The sequence below is a fragment of the Camelus ferus genome, chromosome 13 (assembly GCF_009834535.1).
Source record: "Camelus ferus isolate YT-003-E chromosome 13, BCGSAC_Cfer_1.0, whole genome shotgun sequence".
Taxonomy (NCBI): domain Eukaryota; kingdom Metazoa; phylum Chordata; class Mammalia; order Artiodactyla; family Camelidae; genus Camelus; species Camelus ferus.
Genome location: NC_045708.1, coordinates 19,929,526 through 19,936,691, shown reverse-complemented (window position 1 = coordinate 19,936,691; position 7,166 = coordinate 19,929,526).

The window sequence follows — 7,166 nt, the reverse complement described above, 5'->3', positions numbered from 1 at the left end:
AATACTGTACTGGAAATGGGTTTGGCTTCTAGTTTCAGCTCTGCCACTGGGTGCATAAAGCACTCAATCCCTCTTTTAACAAGTATTTATTGAGGGACACTCATTGTGCTGAGGAAGTCTTAAGACTTCACTTCCTCCCATTCCTGAAGCCTATAGTCAGAAAAACTTGAGAGTAATAAAATAGTTATTTAAATAGTTATTCGATTACAGTTGTGCACAGTGCAATAAGAAAGCATAGACGACCTCACTTAGGAGACCAAGAAAATTTTCCCTGAAGTCCTAACCTTCAGCTAAAACCTGAAGGATGATGAGAAATTGACCAGACAATGAGAGAAGGGAAGTGAGAGACAATATGTGCAAAACACCTAAGTGGGGAAGGAGCTTGGCACTGGTGAGGAACTGTAAAAAGGCCAGCATAACTGGTTCATAATGAGAGGGCATCACCAGATGAGACTTAGACCAGAATAAGGCAAAAAAGAGAAAAATAGGGACTTTAATTGTTAGCTATAAATGATGATCAGCTAGTAAAGGGTTAATAGGAGCATAGCATTCTCAGGTTTCTGTTTTAAGAAGTTCACTCTGGTTGCAGTGTGGGAACTAGACTCCAGGAGAAAAGAGCAGACTAGGAGTTAGAATACTGCAGTAAATCCAGGCAGAAGTTAATTGTCTAATATGGTGGTAATGAAAACCTTGAGAGATGGACAAGATGGGTATCTTAGGAGGTAAAATGAGAGGTCTTGGTGATTGATTGGGTTGTGGGGAGGGCATTACATGGGGGGATATCAACACAATATTTAGTTTGATTTGAGCAATTGGATGGGTGAGGTGCCATTTTCTAATGTGGGGAAAGGGAAAGATCATAAGCTTATCTTTGGACTTGCTGGGTTTCAGGAGAACATAAAACATCAGTTAGAAAAGTTCTATTGACAAAAGCTTTGGGGCTTAGAGAGTAAAATCAGGGCTGGGAATACAAATCCTGGAGTCTCTGATATGGGGATGTTCATTGAAGCCAAAGGACTCCTTGAGATTTCCTCAAGAGAGAGGGAGAAGAGCCACAGATCCGGCACCAAACCGGAGAGATAGAAGGGAGGGGAGACAAGGAGAGAAAACATTTCCTCACTCGGAGTCTATTTCCAAGACTGTAATATAGGGAAGTTGGACCCAAATAACTTCTGAGGTTCCTTCCATTTCCACCATTTTAGACCTCTGGAAATTGGAAACCAAGGAGATCCTTCTGGATCTATGAAGGGGGCAGAGAGGATGAGAGAAAAGTAGGAAAGGAGGACAGTTTTTACATATTCTAGAATTTTGCCATGGGCTGGGCTGGGCTGGGCCCCAAAGCTCTAGTTCTCAAACTTTTCCAGCCTTTTGGAACTGCAGACCTCATAGCCCAAATCCCTCCCTTAGTAAGGCAGGAATAGAAGAGAATGCCCTTGAGAAATGTTTATCTACTTCACACAACTGACAGTATAAAAACCTATTTTTAAATATTTCTGCTGCTTCCCTACAGTCCACACAGAGCACAAAGCTTTTAACTCTCTCATCCACTATATTTCTCACTGTCCACCCCATGCTCCAGCCACATTGAATTTTTCCCAAATACACATTTTTTCCCTAAGATCCATGAATTTGCACACGCAATTCTTTCTGCCTTAAATTTCCTTGCCATCTCCCCTTCCCAGCTTCTATGTGTCCTTCAAGACCCTGGTCAATGAAGCCATATTTTTCCCCCAAGCAGAAAGCCGGTGCTCTATTCTTTGTTCAGCCATGATATTGGTCATATTTCCTCATGGTAACTTGTTTTACTGTATTAAAACTTTCTGTTTACATCAGTATTTCTTTTTCTTTTGGAAATTTTGGATTCAGTGGAGAGTCTAATGATGGCAATGAAACTTCTCAGAAAAAATGCACATACACCCCCAAAATTTCTTAATACTCTTATTTATTTTTGTCTGTTTTTTAGGGGGAGGTAATTAGGTTTATTTTTTAGAGGAGGCACTGGGGGTTGAACCCACGACCTCGTGCATGCTAAGCATGCACTCAACCACTGAGCTATACCCTCCCCATCGTATACCCAAGTTTTTGTCTGCAGTCTCATTAAGCCCTCCCTTGCCCAAGCCCACCCATCCCATGGACCCCAGGTTAAGAGAACCAACCCCCTGCTTACACATTGCCTCTCCAGTAAATCTATGACTGCTTATCGGACAAACAACATGTTTATTATTGATCTCTATAATCCAATGCTAAGTAAATGTCAAATTAATTTATCTTATTCATTTTCAAAATTCTCCCTACTAATGTCAAGCCCCATTTTATTAAAGAAAACCTGGTGGGGCCAATATTTGTGTTAAAAAGTTAAATGTGCAGACTTAACTAGGTTAATTGAATGTTAAAGGAAAGGCACTGTGGAAAGCCCAAGATAAGTTTATGACTGGCTTTTAACATGCAGGTGTGTTTTATGAATGGCGTTTTGAAAAGAGCAAAGGCTAAAGGAAGAAAAGGCCTACAGCTGGGCCAGGTGGCCTAAGGACACTAGGAATTCTCAGCTGTGTATATACAAGGGTAGCTGTTGGAGATGTTAAGGGCAGAAAAGAACAAGAACCAAGAAAGAGCCAGCAGTAAAGGAGGCTTGAAGATTCACCTCAGAGTCTAGAGGGGAAAGCTGAAATTTTCACCAGTCCCCCCAAGAAATAAGAAAGGTAATTATAATGTAATGAGCTTTTCATAAAGCTCAACTTGTTCAAGGTAGAGGACTGTTCTTTATTTCTTGATTATCTCCCTCCTACCTTTTTGATGTGAAAATTCCCTTTATTCTCCAATGATGCCAGTAAGAACTAATCATTTTTTTAAATATCCTTACTTGGTAAAATATAATGTTGGGAACCCCATATTGGTTCCTAAGAGCTCTTTTCTTTTCATTTCATTTCTTTTCTTTTCTTTTCTTTTCGGTCTCTTTTACTGATATGTGGGATCTAAAAGTCTGAGTAGCACTGTGCTAGGGAACAGCTTACAGTCTCCATCTAAGACAATAGGCCAGAGAGAAAAATAAAGTGTAAACAAGATTTCTAGAGATAGTGCCAAGGGGAAATGAAACCAGGGAGCCCCTGGAAGGACTGGTTCCATTTTAAGTCTGTGCCAAGAAAAAATATTTAAACCACTGAATGTACGTCTAAACTATGACAATGCTTCACAGATACATCCTTCCCTTTTAGTCCCTGGTGGCAGCTGCAGAATATGAGAGGCCATATCCAGTTTGCTCAGAATGTCTCAGTCAATGGAAATGTTAACTTAGCATTTCTGAGGCATAGTGCTTCCATTTTTGTTCTTGGAGCGGGGAATATCTGCTTTTTGCTCAGTTGGCAAAGGCTTTATTACAGTATGTTCTATGGAGTAGATTCCTTGTGTAAAAAGGCACATAGGGCGGGGTTCTACACAGTAGGAGCTTAGCAAGCAAATGATGGCGTTCTAACCAGGGCCCCTGACATCAGCATCATCTCAAGCAGGACCATTAACAAAGTGATAAATCAGTACTTCCTGATGGACAGATGATCTGGGCTCTGAAATCCTTTCTCAGGTGAGTGGACATTCCCTCCCACCACTACTCCCTTTCCAGTACTCCTGAAAGATGGTGAACAGAACTTGCTGCCCATCGCAGATAGCAAAATCTGATGGCTGCCACTGCCCCAGATCTCTGAAATCCCAGCTAAGTTGCATCCCAATCCAGGCCCAGTCTTTCAACTGAAAATGTTGAGAGACTAAAAGTTGAATGTAAACAAACACAACTTAAGAAGTGACTAAACATGTTATAAATAAAACATCATCATTATAAAATGGTTCTTTGAAGGGTTCCTTTTCGGTATTAAACTTCTCTAGTATATTTCAAGGTATATTTGATCCATAGACAATGCTTCAAATGTATCTATTGTTTAGAGTAGACTATAAATGTTAGTTTCCTCATTGTAAAATGAAGTAAATAATGCTATCCACACGTAGGATTGTCTTGAGGATCAAATGGATTGACATATGTAAAGTGCTTAGAACAATGCTTGGTCCATAGTTACCCTTCAGTTAGTATTGGCTACTATTGTTATTGTCATTCATGCATCAAATATCTATCCAGCTTCTACTACATTCCAGGTACTATTCTAGGGACTATAGAAACAGCAGTGACTGAGAGACAAGAAAGGTCCCTGCTCTCATGGAGCATCCATTCTAGTTGGGGGAGAAAAAATAAATGTATGTCAGGTGATGATAAGTAAAACAAAGAATAATAAAGCAGGTGAAGGAAAATAGGAAGCATAGTGCATGAGGAAGTTACCACTTTTAATAGGGTGGGTGGTCAGGGAAGTCCTCTCTGATAAGGTAGCATGTGAACAGAGATGGAGGAAGTGAGGTAATAAGCTTGGCAGTTATCTGGGGGGGAAGAGTGTCCTAAGAGATTATTGAATCAAGAACTAAGCTAACCAAAATAAGTAGGTCTGCGTTTGTAATAGGGAGTGACAGAGTCCGTGAAGAAGCCATGGCCCACCTAAGATAGGCCTCAGTTCCAGTCATGTGTTGCTATGAGGAAATGTGGACTCAGTGTTGTCAGGTCTTCCGGATTTTTTTTTTTTTTAAGAAAAAATTGTTGAGGGGGAGGGCATAGCTCAGTGGTAGAGCACATGCTTAGTATGCACGAGGTCCTGGATTTAATCCCCAGTACCTCCATTAAAAAAATAAATAAATAAACCTAATTACCTCCCCCCAAAATTAAAAAAATTTTTTTTCAATTAAAAAATAAAGAAAAACTGTATCTTTAATTTTTCATATGAACTGTCCTAAAGTTTGAAACTCTGTGTAAGCATAAATGCATATATATGTTCATCAAAAGACATGTACAAGAATGTTCAGAAGCATTATTTATAATAGCTCCAAACTGGAAGCTACCCAACTGCCCATCATTAGAATGGATCAGCTGTGACATAGTAACAATCTCTACACAGCAATGAGAAGCAACCAACTATACTTCACACAACATTATGGGTAAACCTAAGATATAATGTTAGAGACCGACAGAGTGGTTACCCTGACTGGGTGAGATGCTGGGGTTTTTTTTCTTTTCTTCCTTGATCTGAAAGCTGATTTCATGAGTGTGTTCATTTTATCAAATTGTACAGTGATTTGTGCACTTTCCTGTATGCATTTATATTTCAATAAAAAGTTAAAACACAATAAAACAAAAATGTGGACCAAACAAAATAAATCTTAAGGCTGAATCAGAGCTCTGGTCTTCCAGTTTGGTCTATAATACATAGATTTCTTTAGAGAGAACAGCAGAGAAGATTTTTTAAAAAACCCCAAACCCTTATAACTTGAAGTGCAGGTAACACTTCCCCACCCGTCTTCACCCCTCCACCTTGGTGTGTGCTTTCCTCACAGAAGCACCTACAAAGCCCAATGAGGAACCTGTCTTTCCTTCTGAGTCATTACCCAGCCTCACGTTTACCTTTATGTGTATTGTTCCAATACTATTGTTTATTCTTATTCTCAAACTAGAAAAAGCAATCCATACATACCATATTATAAGCCATGACTACTAGTAAAGGTACAGAATTGGAAACCTTAGATGCAGGAGAGCCCAGAAGCAATTTCAAAGTAGGGTGTGGCCTACTTTATGTTGAGTCTTCATGTTGAGAGGCTCATAAGACAGAAATTTCAGGTAGTTGTGAAAAGCTACTAGGAATCACACTGGGCCGAAAAGACTTATCTAGGAAAGAGGCATATCTTAGCCTGGGCCACAGACCCACAGGCAATCAATCGGGTGTAAAAGTTAGGTTTTAGAATATGTGTGTTCTGGGGAACTTACCTATACTCACTGCACAAGCACATCCCAAAGGTGCTTTAATTCAGTTGATGGATGGAGTTAAGAAGGCTGTTTTAGGTAGTGAAGACTGTAGTCTATGCATATATGCTGAGGTTTGGGTCTTGGGGTTTCCTTGAGAAGAAATGATTGTCTCAAGAGTTAAGTTACTGACAGAGCAGAAAGGTAGAGTTACTAACATGGCAGAATTTAGGAACTAAGTTACATTTGGTTCCCTTAAGCAAGGGCCACAGAAGTAGGAGTATGGATAAAGATGTTTGAGGAAAGTAGAACCTTCTAGAGGAAAGTCAAATTGCATAGCTCAGGACTAAGAAAGAGTTGGGAAGGACACATAGAAATGACTCAAGACTGTATAAGGAGAGAAATTTCAGGGGCAGAAAGTCCCCATCTAGCAGAAGTGACCCCACCGGATCCCTTGGTAGAACAACCACCTTGGTTGTTATTGTAGTATGTTAGACTACACAAGAATTTCCCAAGGAGGAGGTATCCAAGGTGTGAAGGATCTGTGAACAACTGTATGAGGTAAGTTGTCTGGAAATGCAGGGGCTAGCCTAGTATCTCACTTTTTATCTCAGAGAGGACTATTTTCTCAGGAGTATTGCCCTAACTGAATCATAACCTCATGCCTATTTTGAGAATTCAAACTTTTCTTTGTCCTTTCTACTTCCCTGCTAGAGTGAACCAGTTATAACTCAATGAACCAGTAGTTTTGTACTTCATGCTTGATATTACTATGTTTATCATCAGATGTTCTCAATACTTCTCAACATACACTTACCTTTAATGTTTTTCATGATGTTACCTTTCATGCTTTTCATGAAATGGGACAAAATGCCACCACTGAAGGGTGTCAGGCCACCTGAACCGAACATTAATTTCCAACGTATTTGGATTAACTCTAGTCCTCCTTCCCTAATATGGACAGAAGTGTGAAAGCAACTTCACACGAAGTAGCTCTAAATCATGAATATTCAAGTCTATTGTCCCTTTTTTACTTTGGAATGATAGGAAGTTTTTTTTCTGAGGTGGGGTAGAAGGGCAGGGACAGAGCCTGGAAACTGAAAAGGGGAAGAGAGCAAGGCAGGCTTCACACAAGGACATGGCCAAGACGTGACAGTTGAACAGCTGACCCTGAGGCCTTTGTGGAAAGCACGTGGCAGAAATATTTGGAGCATTTATTTGCCTTCTAAACTCTAGTCCTGCACTAGATTCACCTGATGGAAACTCAAAGAAGCTGACACACGATTCAGCTTTCTCCGGTGGGGTGCTCTTAGGAGACTGCCTGTGCTGCTGACTCTACCTTGCT